Here is a 17,719-nt window from a genome sequence, read left to right on the forward strand (position 1 = left end):
CATGTATCACACTGCAAGATTTTGACGGCAATGAAGAGTCTGGTTTCACGTATTTCATGTGGGGCTTTGTATTTTCTTAGAGGAGACTAAATAAGCAGACTGCATAATTTTAAATATGAACTCTTACCATAATCACATGCTCATGAATATAGGAAAAATTTAAATGAAAGTTGTTAATCATTTTGGCGATTATTAATTTATGGCAGCTCTGAGAGTGGGGATAGTGTAAAAAGAGTTTCCAGGAGGGATTTGAGTCAACATGCACTTATATCATCACATCAGCTACACTGATTACCTTCATCCTATGATCCTTTAAAGTACTTAATGCAATATCACTGTCTCCAACAGTCACCTGGGATGCGTAACTACTGGTAGTTTTATTACTTTTTCTTTTTTTCCAAAATAGATAGGACCATATTTTTATTTCCTTTTTAAGTTATCAGTAGAATAGTTTAATATTTAAAATGTATTGTCAGCTTTTCTTGGGGAACTGTGAAGTTCTAATATATTACATTTCCATTTAACAACAATAACAAAAATCCCATTCCTCCCCCCACAAAAAAGAAACCCAAACAAAAGCATTATGGGGTTCTAACTAGAGACTATTTGAAAAGGAAGATTTGTTCTTGCTTTGAAAATACCATATAAACACCAAAAAAAAAAAAAAAAAATGGTCTCATCTGTCAAATTGCCTGGAGAATGCTTTTAACAAGGAATGAAGCTACATTAAAGGCCATAAAATATGCAGCAAGGGAAAGAAGGATAAAGCCGTCCTGTAGTTCATTGGTTTCACCTACTGTGCAGTGCTCTCCTTGTGAACAAGACAGATTGAGTAGTTATTACTATATCAGAATATCTGCCATTGTGGAAAGTAAGAGAATTAGAGAGAGAACACTGGACTCCAAATCCTAGTTCCTTCCACGATTATTAGTCAAAGAAATGTGAAAATTAATGACATTTCCTTTCACTTTTTTTACTAGGAAATAAAACCCTACAACTTTATTTGCAACCAAGGAGCTTGCAACACCATTAAAATTATTACCAATTTGGCAAGTGGGAGAAGGGAACTTTGACTTACGGGTTTGCAACTATGCCTGTGGGAAAGGAACCAACTGCTGAAGGGTATGCTTATAAGCTAGATATTAACAATTGTATAAATTTATTATTGTTTTACCGAAAAGTAAAAGTAGCACTAAAATATGACTCATTTGGAGGATGCTAACAAAAAACTAAATTGCACCTAACTTAACCTTCTGAAAAAATAAAAAATAAAAGACAAAGCATTTAGACACCCTTTTCCAAGATAGATTTTGCTTGAATTGTAATTTTGAAAGGTGTTCACTTTGCTATTAAATAACAAATTGGAAAACTGTTATCTGGAACAAAATGTTCAGTGCTAAACTTATTGAAAGTGGTCTCCATCTGTGAATGTTAGCAAATTTATCCAAGGATTCTCTGTTTATGCATTTTCAGGATGAGAGAATAACATCAGATGTTCGAACAGCTTATAAAGCCCTTATGAAATAGGAATGACACTATTAAAAGCTATTGCTTGTTATTATGGAGAAATTATTATTTGGTATTTCCAGGTAAAATGTGAAAATGTCCTATATATGTCCCTAAATTTCCTCCTATATAGAAAATAAATGACATTTTATTGCTAACTAGTTGATTTATTTAAGAACACTAGACAAAGTATTTTGCCTGATTTCTTTATGAAAACTATAGAACTATTCTTCAAACCATTTAATGCCTAGAAGATTTAATAAATTAGAAAAACAGTCTCTCTATAAAAATGTATTACAAGTTGCAAAATAATTCCAATTTAGTAGTAAAAACAATCAGCTGATTTTAAAAATACTTTTTAAAAAAAAGTCTAGAACATAACTTCAAGAAAAGGGATTTCTTTTAACAGAGGCAACATTTAATACAATGGCAGGTAAAATAATTTTTAAAAGTTTTTTTAAATGTTTTAAAAAGTTGAACATAGTTATATAATCTAGTGAAAAATAGGAAACATATGTAGCCAGTTGTTCAAAAGAAGATGTATACAATTAAACTAAAATATTCAATCACTGAGAAATTCCTAAAGTTCTCTGGCCATCCCCAGATTGTCCTCTATATTTGCGCTTTTGATTAGTTTGTTCTTTTTGTCCCTTAGATTTTGCATGTAAGTGAAATCATATGGTATTTATCTTTCTCTATCTGACTTATTTCAGTCAGCATAATAACCTCTAAGTCCATCCATGTCTTTGCAAATAGCAGGATTTCATTTTTGTTTAATGGCCAGAAGGGAAGGAGTTTGGGGGGCTGAGAGAATGGGGTGAAGGGTTAAAGATGTACAAATTAGTAGTTGACAGATGGTCACGGGGATGAGGAGCGTGGCACAGAGAACGAAGTTAGCATTAATGTAATGGCTAGGTGTAGAGCCAGAGGAGAGAAGGAGCAATTAGGGGATGGTTTTATAAACTATATAAATGTCTAACCAATGTACTGTATACTTTAAATTAATAATAAATTTTTTTAAAAGTACACATAAAAGCTTAGCAATAAAAAATCTAAATATCTTGTTCAAATTTGCAACTGCGAATGGTTAATTATTTTAAAGTTTTATATATTAGCATTTCGTTGTGAGGGAATGAAATAAAGATTGTTTCATATTGACAAACAGGGACAATAATCTAGAGAAAAATTAGGTTCAAGCAAATGTAATAATGGATCCCCCTATTGAAGAAAACATAGGGAATTTCTGCAATGCTCAGTGGGCTTAAGATATAATTTTAATAAAGACAAAGAGATATATTTGCATATACTTACAGCATTTTGACTCTAAATTTTGATAGAATGGAAGGACAGTTGGCTCTTTTTATAAACAAAAATACTTTATTTTTCTTGAACTCAAAAATTAGATGTGAATGAAGACTGGAATGCAACCAACATGCCCCTTTGGATATATACATTTGCCAAAATGTATTTCTATAGAGTAAACCACTTTAACATCTTAGATATAAAGCATGTTTTATGGTTAATAAGGCCACCTGAGAAAATTCCTGAGGAAGTGAGAGTTAGTCAGTGGCTCAAGAATTGATCCAGAGGCTCTATAGCAGCTATATGTGAAAGAAATATTTAATTTTTAGGGGAGACTCCAGTGTAAGAAGACATCTTGATGGTTTGTAGTAGGAAAAAAAATTCAGAGAATACGTATTTTCTTATCTATTTAAAACATGATAAATTTATAGTCATAGAAATGGGGACCAATGTACTCTTGTTATACATAAGGACACTTAAAAAATAAGATGATTTGACTCAGATCATGTGGCTACTTAATGGCAGAACTGGGACTAGAATTTAGGCCTCCTAACTCTTAATTCAAACCCTTTAATGGAATTCTGGCAAGATTAGAATTCTGGCAAGATTCTTGATGATACTTGATGTTCCCTGTTAGACATGCAATTAAGCTTATAATTGGTCCTTGTTCCACTTCTCTGCGAACATGCCTTTCTTCGGATTCCATGAGAGGGCATATTGTTCACCCAGGGACAGAGCAGAGAGGGTGAAAATTAAGTCAGTGAAGTAATTTTATTTAAGTCATCCAGAAAACAAGGATAATAATATGATTTGATTATTTATTATTTTCTGCTCATGTTTCCTTATTTGCATTAACTGAGTACCTCATTCACCTATCTTAGGTACAAGTGACTCCCAACTTATTTATAATTTTATTTCTGAATAATAGTGGAAAATTGTTGTAAATTGGGGCCTTTCACATCAATTCTTGCAGGCTTCCTCGGAATTTTGACATTGTGTCTGGCCCAACTTTTCTATTCTTTAAACTATCAAAACATTCTTTGCTCATGCTAAAAACCTCTTTCACTGATTTCTCAACACTTCACCTATTTTTATGCAGAGAAATCATGTCTTTGCTAAAATTATAACTTTGTTCAAAGGCATTTAGCTTTCTTCTGTCAGATTATACATCTATGCAAGCAGAAGTCTTCTATCTCAGAAATCAGCATTTAATAACATTAACATTGCTCCATTATTTTTTAAAATAATATTTTTGCTGCTTTTCTGCAAGTCTGCATGACATATGTTGAAATTATTTCACAATTTTTATTTCCAAAATGACTGGGAATTTCCAAGATTAAACATTGCAGAAAAAGTGTTATGTAGCCTGCTTTTAACTTTCCATGTTTGATTACTTTTTCTAACTGATCACTAAGAATTAATTTATTCAGTAACTCTACAGTGTTTAATATTTGAACATTTACTAAGTCATTTTGCTGTATCTTCACCTCTTTGAGAGAAAAAGAACTTTATTACCAGTTTTCTACTTTTAGTTTTTTACACAAATAAAAATTACTTAATATTTTCTTCATATTTTAATATAATTCAATAGCATTTGAATGAAAATGAGACATTTTAGATCATCAAAAGCTGATTTTCAAAAATATCCCATTGCTGTTTGCTAATAAGTTATGATTCTTTTTTCAGAGGCGTAGAATATCTGAAGATGAAAATTTCTATCTGGAAAGTTGCAGAAAATTTGAGCTAATTTTAATCTGAAGGTTCATTCCTATAGTAAAGGGGTGTGTGTAAATACAGATTTTGTAGTTAAACCATTGTGTCTGAATCTTGATGCCTCCAGTGCTTTGTGACTTAATTTCCTTATCTATGTACAGGGATTAAAGCTGCCAGTTCTTTCACCTTGTTGTGAGATTCATGATAGGCCCTCACCTAATATAGCCATCAGGATTATTATTATCATCACTATCATTATCTTTACATTGTCTTCGATATTATCAGCCCTTGAATTGATTGGAGACAAGTTATAAACAAAGGTTCTGAAAGTATGAGTCTCTGTGACATAAATGAGTTAAAGATGACCTCTGCGTATTAGCCTCTATATTGTTTGTTTCTTCACAGCATGCTAGGACTACTAGTTTAAAGCCAGCAAGAGCCAAAGTCAAATTCTTACACAACCAATTGCCTCAAATAGAGCCCCACAAAGCATAGTTTTAACCATTTAGAGCCTGCCTGCTTTGCTTGCCCCACAAAACTGCACTCAGAGTAAGCTAGCCATAGGTAAGACACATCTTATGGCCTGCTACCCTTCGCAGCTCAGACTACTCAGACTCCCCAGCTTACTGTCGAGCAACATCACCTAGACATAAAAGCCCCTTCCTCCAATTCCCCTCTCCCCAGGAGGTGCCTTGCCCTATTCGCCTTCTGGATGGTAGCCCCATGCCACCAGCTCTGGAAGGTCTCCCACTGTGAGGCATTTCCCAGGACTCTTAAAACCTGTCCAAGTGCCGCTCAGTAAAGCTTGTGAAATACTGCCGTCTTGTGGTTGTGTTATTACCTTGGGCAGCTCTGATATCCTTAAACTTACCAGTCTTATACTCAAGTTTTGTATCAAAGACTAAGAAGCTGAAGTTTTTCATAGCTATTAGGCCTGGAATTTACTCTTACTTTTTTTAAGACAAAAAGTAAGGGAAAGAATGGAATTTTTACTGCATTTATTTCACTACCTCACTTCAGGAAATTCGATTGTGGGTTCACATTGCACTTGTTCAACAGGGAAAGTGCCTTATTTTATTTCAGAATAAAATATCTGTCTAGGCTTTCTGAGAACTGTTTTGGGTGCCACACGAGGGCTAAATTGCTTAAGGAGGGCCAACGTTTTTTCGCTTAGTCCATAGAAGGAAAACGTACTGAGTTCTAGTAAAGAATTTTACATTAATTACTTCACTCAATCCTATTATTTAGAGACGGTATTCCTATTTTATTGGGAAAGTAACTAGGATGAAAGAGCTAGTAATTGGTAGAGATGAAATTTAAACCTTGATCTGATAATTTCATAGGCATGTTCTTACCCTCTCATTATTTCTGCTTTAGCTACTCCAGAGCTTATACTAATCTGCAATGAAGTATTTTATAGGATCTTTGTTAATTATATAAACCTTATTTTTAAAAATAATTTGCTGCCAGTTTTTACTTTTTTTTCTACTGTCAATTAATCAAGTGTCTTATAAGTTGAAACTTGGAACTATTTTTAAAAATCTACTTTTAAAAAATTACCTTTATGTGTTTTTTTTTTATTATACAAAATCTTAGTTCATTAGTAGGCTGCTGTATGAGTCAATGGCTTAGAAATATTAAATAGTACCTTTTGAGAGAGAGTAAAAAGTTATTTTTATTCTAAAATAGCACACTGATAGATGTTGTAAAATGCAATCTCCTGCTCCCCCCAGGAGTAATTTATGTGAGAGAAATAAGATATAGAAAGAGCTAAACTGCTTTACTTGTTTATTTGTAATATCAGGTAATACAAATTTAACTCTTGGCAGCTTGAAAAGAAACACAAAAAAACTTAACTGAACTCTGGAGACTCAGAAAAAAGTAGGTAGGCAGAAGGAGTAAGTTCTTGAAGGACTCTTAATAGCTTGAAAACAAACTGGACCTAGAAAAAGATGGTCAAGTGAGAAATTCCTTAGAGAGGAAAAACAGACTATACTTATACCCCATACAGCAGTTTTTAGGTTACTGGATATAATGCAAAATTCCGATATTGAACAGTAAGAGGGATTGAGAGACCTGACTAAAAGCAAAATAGCAGTATAGCAAGTGGTCACCATGGTAACCAGAGGTGAAATGATGCTGATGGGAAAGAACACTGCTACAATTAGGTTGAGGTTACATATAAAGGCCAGAGAAAAAGAAATCAAGTTGCTTTATCCCATCTGTTTCTTTCTGACTCGGAAAAAGGAAAAAATATATGAAAAATCACTAGCTAGGAAAAAGGAAAAAAAATATATGGAAAAGCACTAGCTAGGAAATATCACAATATAAATTATATAGTTTTCCCTGGCCTTGTTGGGGTTAGCAGAAGGTAGGAAGAGATAAGGATAAGGATGGTAATTAAAGGTATTAGTCATAGAGAGGGGCAGCCATGGGCTTTCAGCAGGTCCACTGTAAAAAGAAAAAATGCTTCCAACCCACCAAGGATCAGGATGGCTTGAGGCCATCTTTCTACTGCCAACACTGCTTAGCAGCTACAGGATGATTTAAACTGTACAGTCTCAGAATGAATACAACATGAGAGAGCACAAGATTAAAATAAGATTGGGAACACACTTTTAGAAAGTTAAGTGATTTGACTATAGACCTTTGCATTGATTTTTTTTTTCAATTACTTTGAATATTTACATTTTTATTATCAAAGGGGAAGCAGGCTGTTTACTGGTTAACCAGGTAATATATTGGTTAATATATGTGGTAGATAATCTACATCTCATTTAATTTAGTGAAAAGCTAGTTATTAAGATATAAAGTCGTGTTTTGCCAAAAACATTTTAATTTGTATAGTCTGATGGCTGTAAATCTGAATTTTCAAGATGTCAATCACCAGAGGAGAAAATGGCTACTGATTTATGCTATTAAACAAAGAACTATTATTAGGCAAACTGAATTCACTTGAAAAGTTTACAGTAAAAAAAAAGCCCTTGTCATCTGTTAGTCAAAATCTGGTTTCATAACTACCCAGCACGCACAGATACGAACAACTTCAGAGAAGATCTCTAATACACAGAGCAACCAACTAGGGGAATAAAGAAGACATGAGAGGTTATGGGTGCTACTGAATGATTGCTCAGTTTTCTAAATAGAAGGGGGAAAGTATATTGAGTTATGATGGCTATATACACCCAGGATTGCTGTATTAGTCTGCTAGGGCTACCAGAACAAAATATCACAGACTAAGTGGCCTAAACAATAGAACTTTATTTTTTCATCGTTCTGGCGGCTGAGAGTCCAACATAAAGGTACTGGAAGCGTTGGTTTTTCCCGAGGCTTCCTTTGTCGGCTTGCGGATGTCCTTCTCTCACTATGTCCTCACATAGCCTTTTTTCTGTGTGTGCAAATCCCTGATGTCTCTTCCTCTTATAAAGACACCAGTCCTACTGGTTTAGGGACAACTCCTTATGACTTCATTTAACCTTAATTACCACTGTTAAAGACCCTTTCTTCAAATACAGTCACATTGGAGATTAGGGTTTCAACCTTATGAATTTTTCTTTGCCGGGAGGACACAATTCAATCCCTAACAATTGCCAGCTGTCAAAACAGAGCAGACTGGTAGAAGTATCTGTTCATGAATTTACACAAGAAATGTTTATTAAACATTCATTATGTGCCAGACACTGCACTAGGCACTGGAGGAAAGATAGACGTGAAACTTGCTCTGCAGATTAAAGAGGAAAAGAGTCATTTAAACAACTATATCACATTAGGCGAAAAGTGCTGAGTTCAGTGAGCTATGCAGAGGCATGTAGCCAGGGTTCCCAAACTAGTAGCTCCAGATTAAATACACAACACCCAGTTAAATGTGAATTTCTAATAACTTTTTAGTATAAACATGTCCTAAATATTGCATCGTATATACTCATACTATCCATCGTTTACTGGGCATCCTGTTTTTTATTGTTGCTTGTTTTATTGTTATTTTGTTTTTGTTTTTGTTTTTGTTTTACTAAACCTGGCAACTCTATAATCCAATCCATGAGGATTAGAGAAGCTCCACAGAGGAGGTGACATGTAATCTAAGATTTGAGGGAATGAATAAAATCAGGAAAGGAATAGGAAACTAAAAAAAAAAAATGAAAAGAAGAAAAGAATCCGTACAAAAGGAAGATGCTAGAGTCCAGCAGTGAAGGTAGATAACACCAAAATGCAGAGTAGATGAGAACCAGTGGTGAGAATCAGAAAATTGACCATGATTAGCTATAGAAATAAAGAACAGAAACAACCATGATGAGGAGACAGAAGAAATAATATCAAATTTTACTAACCCCCAAAGTTATTCAATATAGGAGAAAGCTAAAGGAGATCTATAAATCATGACCAGCTAATCACCAAGTTTTGGGATTGTAACTCTAATTTATTTATTTACTTAATCTTTTACTATGTTTACTTTTCTCATCTCTACCTCCTTTCTGGCTGCACTTTCTCAAAATCTCCTGATTGGTTTCTCATCCTTCTTTAAACTATTCTTCACTGAGCAGCAAGGTACAAAACAAATCTGATCAGATCCTGCCTCCACTTATAATCCTCAGGACATTTCAAGATGAACTTCCATCACATTTAAGCAGTACAAATTATTCAGAAAGTGATGCTAAGATTTTAAAAGTTGACGGAGAGTTTAAGATGATTTTTAAAGAGCAAGAACAGAAACATTAAAAACTATATGTATGTGTACGTATGTGTTTATGCAAGTGTTGTGACATAAAACTCCAAAGGAAAACTGCCTAAAATCCTTACAGAATCTGAATCATTTAGAGCAGAGTAAAACTATGTATATGAAATAATTAGAACCATATGTTCTTACTTTTGGTAAAGATCTGAGCCATTCATTTCCAAAATTATTATTTTACATATGAAAAACAACATAGATTAAGACAGTAGTAAGCATCAGAATTAAGATTAAAATGCAAGTTTTCTGTCATTTTACTATAGTATAAAATAATCATGTTGTTTTGTATAAGTTATATGTAACCAACTAACAGAATATTTCCAGTGAAAATATTTTCAAACCAATTTTAGAGGCTAACATTTTTATGAGTAAAATAATTTTATATCACCTTATGTACTTTATTTTGGGTGTGTTTAGTGTCTTTAGATTAATTATATGGTCATTAGAAAATTTTGTGTGTGCGTGTGTTTATAATTATTGTGAGATATCTCGGCAATGGCTATGAATAATTTTGGCGTATGAGACCCATTTAATAATGTTTACTCAATTTTGTACTAGCATTGTCATCCATTCTTGGGTTAAAGCAGAAAAACAGTGACTTATTTTACAGAGATCTGCAATAGATCTTCATTAATTTAAATCTTGGTGACTAAAATATAATTATATTAATGCTTTTAATTTTGTCAATTTTTTTTATTGTTCACAGAACATAATTATAATGTATAAATGACAAGGAATTTTTAAAATTTGATATGTATTATTTTGTACCTGAAGCAAAATAATGTTCTGTTGTTCAAGCCAGCAGAGTTAGTGTCTGGCCTTGTTTATTATAACCTGCTAGCATGTTATTTAGAACATAAATGTTGCTATAGAAGACATTTCATAAGAAAAATGATTCATCATTTAGATGTCACCCATATGTAATATCTAGTAAAGCATGAAAGTGCTTTGACTTCCTTTCTGATGAAATGTAAAAAAAATTTTGAATCATCAGCTGGCTAGGAAGGATAATGTTAAAGTATAGAATACTGAAATTGTCTGTCTTGGTCATGGTTCTCAATGTCATTATGATTTCTCAGCATGAGCTTTGACAATTTACCACAATACAGGCTAGAAAGTGCTCTAAGGGCAAAAGAAGAGAGTAACTTAAAATCCTGAGGAAGCTGGAAAACCTTTGCAGAGGAAATGACATTTGAGCTGTTTTGAGGATGAATGGTTAAGATTTCTCCAAGTTAAAGGAAGAATAAAGATCATTCTGGCAGAAAAATGCATTCACAAAAGCATAGGAAAAATGCAGAGGCATTGTGGGTATGTGTCAGGTGGAAGAAGTTGCCAACATTTACAGGGTAGGCTCTACGGAAATGAACTAAAAGGCTATTTAAGTAGTCAGAGGAAAAGAAGGCAACATGATCCAATGTTCCAGCAATGATTACAGAAAGGAGGGGCCACATTTGAAAATCTGATTCATTTGTGGAAAATTATAGAAAACGTAGAATGGAAGGTGGTTCCAAAGGTTTGGCTTAGGCGACTGGATGATTATCGATTCATTAATTGAAAGATGGTAATATGAAGGTCAGATTTGGAGGAGAAAATGAGAGGATACATTAAACATTGTTATCAATTTAAAGAACAGTGAAAGTAGTAGTCAATAAGAAAGTCTGTACAGGAGGAGAAATTCACTAGGAAAATTAATCTTATGAGGGTTAATTGAAATATAAACTTTTAACAAGAAACAAAAATCTATTGCCTCTTACTCTGATATTGAGGTTAAATTATTGTACATATCTACTCTATTTCTACATAAAAGTGGAAATTGTCTAAAAATATGATAAAATACTTTTTAATTTCTATACTCTTCCCAATTATATGTTATTAGCTTTACAAAGCAGACCACTAATACTCACGATAGCTCTGAGACAAACGGGAATAATTAATTATTCTAAATATATTTCTTTTACTATGATTAGGGAGAATCATTTTTAAAATATAAATAAAATACTTGATCTAAGAAACTAAAAAGATTGCTCTAATCATCTGATGTATTCACTTATTTCAAAGTATTCATCTTTTTCCTACTTTGATGCTGCATGCTCTCAACCTCAACATGCAGTTATACACACACACACAAACACAATGCATATAAACCCACTTGATGAATTATTTTCTCCTATCTTTAAAAACGAAGTAGATGGTTCAGGAGAATGGTAAAATCACATTATTTTTCTGCTTCAGATTAGATTTGGCCCTTGGTTCAGAGCCAGTCTAGCTGGACAGTTGTTGCTACTTAATGAGAAACCAGGTGCATTTTGTCTCCATTGACGTTCATTTCTGTACCTCGTTTTGTTCTACGTTTATCTAGAAAATGTGAAATCGGAGGATGATTTGTTCTGACAGCACCCATATGTTAATCTCAATATAATTGCTAGAGGTGGATTGAGCTCTAATTGGGTTCGTGAAACAAAGCAAAACATTGAATTTATATTACTAAAAGAATGACTTGGTCTGTGGCTTCCTGCATCAGTAAGAAAAATAAATATTCTTGATCTAAGACTTGGTGTAAAATTTCCAGGTCAGTCAACAGAAGTGCTATCGAGAGGCATTCATTTAAAAGGGTTCATTAGTAACAATGGGAAAAGAAAATCTTAGAAATATTTTCGCTCCATTTATTTATGTTATTGTAACTATCACTTCCCTGAAAACACAAAGCTAAATGAGAACTTAAATTTAATTAACATTTTACATATAAAAATGTACCCTTTATATAATCATTTACATAGTTCTCTTTAATGGACCCACTTGCTCAAAAATCGTGGCTTCTAGTAAACTTCCAAAAATATGTAGATTATTCACACAGTATTCTGGAACTATACCTGAAAATGAGTCTACTTATCTAAATGAGACTATTCCTAGAACTGAACAATTAGAAAGCTATGGCATAGATATAAACGCTTGTACAAGAGGGAGAAGAGAATTTCCAAAGATAATGTTTAAAGGCAGTGATTGGGGAGAAATGAAGTGTTTCCTGTTTGCAAGCCATTGATATAAATCCATTTAACAAACTGATTTTGTAAGCATAAATCAAAGGAGGAACAAATAAAGGAAAAATTAAAAACACCTTAAATTATACTATGCTCTATCGAACTAACAGAGATTAAAAATAAACTGATAATATCTACTGGCAAATGGATAGTCACATGTAATATTCAGGTATTGTGTCAATTGGTGCAAATAATTGAGCAATTTTGCAATATTTATCAAGAAGAGTAAAAGTATTCCAATCCTTTTCCCCCAGTAAATGCACAAGAAATTATATTTGAGGTGGTTTATTAAGGCATTAATTATAATTTGGAAAAATACTAAACTACACAAATTTCTAGGATAGGAAAAAGATTGGTCAAATAAATTAATAGACATATCTGCAACAGAATCTTTCATCGTCTTCACATAATATGTTTCAAGTAATATTTAATGATAAGAAAATGTTTACAGTATAATGCTAAGTAGAAAAGCATGACACAAAACAGTACATTTAATCTTAATAACATATGTGTGTGCTGTATGTGTGTGTGAGGAGCGTATATGTGTCTGTATGTATGTGTGTATTTAGAGTGCAACTTTGAATGAATGATAGGAGAGCTCCATTATGTTAATAGTGCTTTAGCTCTGGATGGTAGGACTATATTCAATTTTATTTTCTTATGCTTTTTTATATTTTCCAAATTTTTAATAATAAATTACATTAATTTTATATTCTGAAGAAAATAACAAATGGAATTTTAAATGGCAAAATTTTGAGTAAGCGATTCATATGTCCAAAATGTCTAAACAAACAGCTCTTTTCTCCTTACTCTTATTTTTTCTCTGTGCCAGTATAATAATGTCCATTAGAAAGTATCACTCAGCTATATTTCACATGATCTTGTGGTTACTTTCTAAGGTAATATAATTTCTGTTTTTATCCTTTCTCAAATGTTTTTTTCTGTTTACTTCCATTATCAGTTTAGGATGTCCGTAATATATAATGCTCTCTCTTTTCTATTAGAACTGCTTCTTCTAAACAAGATAAGCTCATCATTTTCATATGATAACCATCACACCAATTTTTCAAGCTACTTCTTAAATATTTGTTTAATTCTTTGGGTTCAATTTTTAGGTTTAAGTCACTTCTTATATTCACTACATGTACTGATTAAAGACATCAAGTCATTTATTTTCCTGGACATTTAGTTCTGAGAATGAGTGGGTAACCTATCTGTTCTGTACTTTCTGTGATGTCAAGCCTTGTTTTTCAGAGTATCTAATTTTATACTTGTATCGTGCAATTTTCCCTGCATCTGAAATTGCAGTTTTAAATCTTCTTCAACAGGTTGGTAACCTAAGGCTAGAAAAAATTTCCATTTTTGCTTCTATTCATTATTTGGTATATGAAAAACAGGACACATTGCATATCTGCCTTGGGTTAGGAATATAAATAAAAGTCAGTTTATGCTATAATTAAGAACTCGTGCTACCTCAAGAGATTGAAGGGGAAACAACTGTAATAAGTCTATGCCAGATTGGGCCCTAGGTTCTATAGATGCTGGAGAAGAGACACCTAACTTTTGGTTGAAATCTATAGAGGGGATTATATTAGTTTGCTAGGGCTGCCACCATAACAAGTACAAACCAGGTGGCTTAAACAACAGAAATTCATTGTCTCATAGGTCTGGAAGGTAGAAGTACAAAATCAAGTATTATCAGGATTCTTTTGAGGACTATGAGGGAAAGATCTGTTCCAGAACCTTCTCCTTCGCTTGCAGATGAATGTTGTCTCTTTGTTCTTGCATCATCCCTCCATGTGTCTCTCTTTATATGGCCTTCTTTTTATAAAAATACAGATATGATCTCATCTTAACTGCCATAGTCTTATTTCCAAATAAGGCCACATTCTGAGGTATCGAAATTAGGGCTTCAACATATAAATCTGGGAAGATACAATTTGCCCATAACAGAGATAGTAGAGGAAAATTTTTCTGCAAGGATGATCTTTAAATTTAATTGAAAATGACAAGGAAAAGTAATCCAAGAGAGAAGAGCAGGCAATGTAGTTTAGGAGAAGAAATTGATAATGCAAAAGCCCAAAGGCATAGAAGGTAAGGTGTAAGTATGGTGGGAGAGGAGACTGAAATCTTGGCAACTGCTTCCATACCTGGCTATGCAATACTATGGAGTTGATGGTGAGGGCAGCATGGAGCCAGTGAAAAATTTTACACATGTTCAGATTTGAATTTTGGAAATGGTTATTCTGGTTGTACTGTGATCTTTGTGAAGTGCGTTTTGTCTTCTAGCAGACCTCATTATCTAGGCATATTTATTTTTCATTTAAAGAGCTCATTTGCCTTCTTTAAACCTTTTTCAATTCTCTTTATAAAACTTTTACTCTTGATTTTATTCTGTTAATGCCTTCAAATCCTGTTGCCTTTCATCATCTCCTAAATAATTTATTCCATTAAGAATTTAAACTAAAAAATTTCATACATGGCATTCATTATTCACAAGATAAATAAAGATAAGTATTTAAATATTCAGAATGTTTTAAATTGTTTGAAATTGTACTTTTAATCTTACTTCATAGACTAACAATGAAACAAATTTCAGAATCATAACAAAATAGTTCAGTTTTAAAGTGAGCCTCTGATTCTTCCATGTTAACCTTTCATGAAGCTTTCTTTTAACCATTATTAAATCTATGAGTGCATTCTCACATGCTTTTAACTTCCTTGTAGTTTTAAACTTCTTAAATTAATTTTCCTTTTATTTTAAATCTCTTTTCAGCCTGAAGGTGACAACAAGCAGTCTTATATGTTTCATAAATCTCTTAAAACCTTTCCAATTATAAAGTAACTGATTTATACTCAAAGCAACTTAATTGATTAAACGATTATCACTACAAGCCCTGTTTATTTGCTTAAAATATCCTGAAGACACAAATACCACCATCATTAGTATTAATTAAAATATTAACAAACATAATGTCAGAAGTTATCTATAGTTATGATTGAAGAATGAGTATAAAGCAGTGTAAAATACCATTTAGAAACACTTTCTCATCTACAGCCATGCCACCCTGAACATGCCCAATCTCATCTGATCTTGGAAGCTAAGCAGGGTTGGGCCTGGTTAGTATTTGGATGGGAGACCACCTAAGAAGACCAGGTGCTGTAGGCATTTAAAAAAAAAAAGAAGAAGAAAATAAATGCTTTCTCTAAGTTGTTTATATCAGATTGAAAATATGTCTTTCATCAGGTTTTATGAAGGGCACCATACTGACATTGTGTCATATCACAAAAGGCAAGAAATTCCTGAGATGAGACAACTCCATGGAAAATGCCTTCTTACTAGCTCCTACTAAATGTACCTACTCAAATCTTTGAAAGAAAGTATGAAATGAAGTGTTTCACATAAAGGAGACTTTTTTTTACAGAAATATATATTAATCATCATGTACCCACATTTTTATTAAATAAGACATTTGATTAAACTATATCTAAATGTACATCTCTGGCTTCTCAATAAATCATGTTAAATAATTGATCTTTTTCTTAATAACTCACTAATCATTAAGAATATAAGTTTTATCTCAAACTATAGTATAAAAATATCTCAGGAGATGTTAAGATAGAAGAGTATTTTATTTAAGGATGAGACAAATGATTAGATTGAGGTTAGATTAAGGTTCCAACCAAACCTAAGAGTCTATTAATTAAATAGCCTCTATCTGACTACGTGTGTTTCATTCTGTTATTCTGTGTCTCTATAAATAAGCCTTCAAATATTATTCTAGAAACTTATTACTTTAAGTTGTCACCTTATGAAAGTTAGATCTTTGAAAGTATCCTAATGCTCAGAAATGTATTTCTTCATACTGTTCTTGGCTGAGGTTTCCAACTTGTCTGAAAGCAAAGTTCTTTAAGAAATATAACTGTAACAGTTTTTTTTTACAGAATTAGAACACTTTTTCTGAACTTGGGCTATTTTAATCTAATCTTAAAGTCTGCTTTCTACTGTCTTCTACAGCTATATTTGCATATTTAAGTAAGTCAGAAGATAAAAATTCCAAGAGAAGAGGTGTGGAGAGAGAAGGACAAAAATATTAAAATGTTGTTATTCAACCTATGTGATACAATAAGGACAGATTTTGAGTAAGCTTGTATATGCCACTACTTAGTATGAATCTTCTCTCAAGAGAATTTTTCCAGATTGGTTCTATAATCCTTAGGCTGATGTTCTTTAAAAATAGTTAGTTAAGATAACAATAATAATGGTGATAATGAGGAGGAACAAGCAAAGTAGCATTATTATGGTCTGGAACAGTTACAGAAAACCTTTAAAAGAATTTGAGCTCCAATAGGTGATCCAAACTCATACTCTATGGATTTTTTAACAGAGCACACTGTCACTCACAGGCAATGACCTAAATAATTTAAAGAGTAAAACAGAATATTCTATTTATCATTCCAAGGTGTTCCAATTTACAGGTTTCTCTTTACAGCTGCTATGATGTTTTAAGATCTGCATACAAGTTATAATAATCAACAGAAGATAAAATCAACATGTTTTAAAAAGATATAATTGTTTTACCATAGACTGGCAGGATTGGTATAGATGAAGAAAATGGATAAAGGGCAGTAAATATTGGGTCTAGTGTAAGGTAGAGGATAGAATTGGAAAAGTATGCTTACAAAAGTACTAGGTAAAATAGCTTAAGAGTAGCAAACTGAAAAGTCTTGTGGACAAGCCTTTCCTTAAACATGTGATTCAGAATACTAATTCCTAATTGCAGTGATAACCTTTAACATTTTCAATTTTTTAATTTTTAAAAAAATGTTTAGGAAACACTGGTTTGAACAAAGATATGCATATTTCTTTGTCACAAGACCTCTCTGATTCCTCAATATGCTAATGCACACTGCTTATTTCTTAGAAGAAGATAAAACTCAGGAACATGGACTGGGAAATACTGCTATTGAAAATGTGGACTCAGTGAAGCTTCTAGAACTGAGGAATGTATGTGTCAATATATAAAGTGGATAAAACTAAGTTTTTCTTTTATAGCAATTATCATAATATGTAATTATGGATTTATTTTTATAACTTTTTATTCAATATTCCTCTCCTCTACTATCCAGTAAATTCATTAGAGCATGGACTAGAGCTCTTACTCACTGATGGTTCCCACTTCTATAAACCAACACCTACCTAACACATAGTAGACATTTAATAAATATTTGTTGAGTAAATGGTTGTGAAGGAAAGATATCTGGAAATAGTTTACTTCCCTACAGTTATATTTTTGGCAATACTACTAGGATATGGTAAGGGTCTAAACCCAATTGAGTGAATGGTAAAGAAAGGAAGGGGAAGATGTAGAGCGTTTAGTATAAAGAAAACAGTAGAAAAACATGACTCCAAAGTACAAAATAAGAGAAT

General features: G+C 32.6%; 1 protein-coding gene and 1 non-coding gene across 2 annotated transcripts in view; both read left to right on the forward strand.

Annotated features, from left to right (window-relative positions):
* The window catches only part of LRRC7 (leucine rich repeat containing 7), a 1,130,220-nt gene that overhangs the window by 832,621 nt on the left and 279,880 nt on the right, over positions 1-17,719 (forward strand). The gene's annotated exons all lie outside the window — the stretch shown is intronic.
* LOC120583597 (5S ribosomal RNA) lies at positions 15,339-15,457 on the forward strand. The gene has a single exon (XR_005647819.1). It is a non-coding gene; the product is annotated as a 5S ribosomal RNA (ribosomal RNA).

The sequence above is a fragment of the Pteropus medius genome, unplaced genomic scaffold, assembly GCF_902729225.1.
Source record: "Pteropus medius unplaced genomic scaffold, Ma_sr-lr_union100, whole genome shotgun sequence".
Taxonomy (NCBI): domain Eukaryota; kingdom Metazoa; phylum Chordata; class Mammalia; order Chiroptera; family Pteropodidae; genus Pteropus; species Pteropus medius.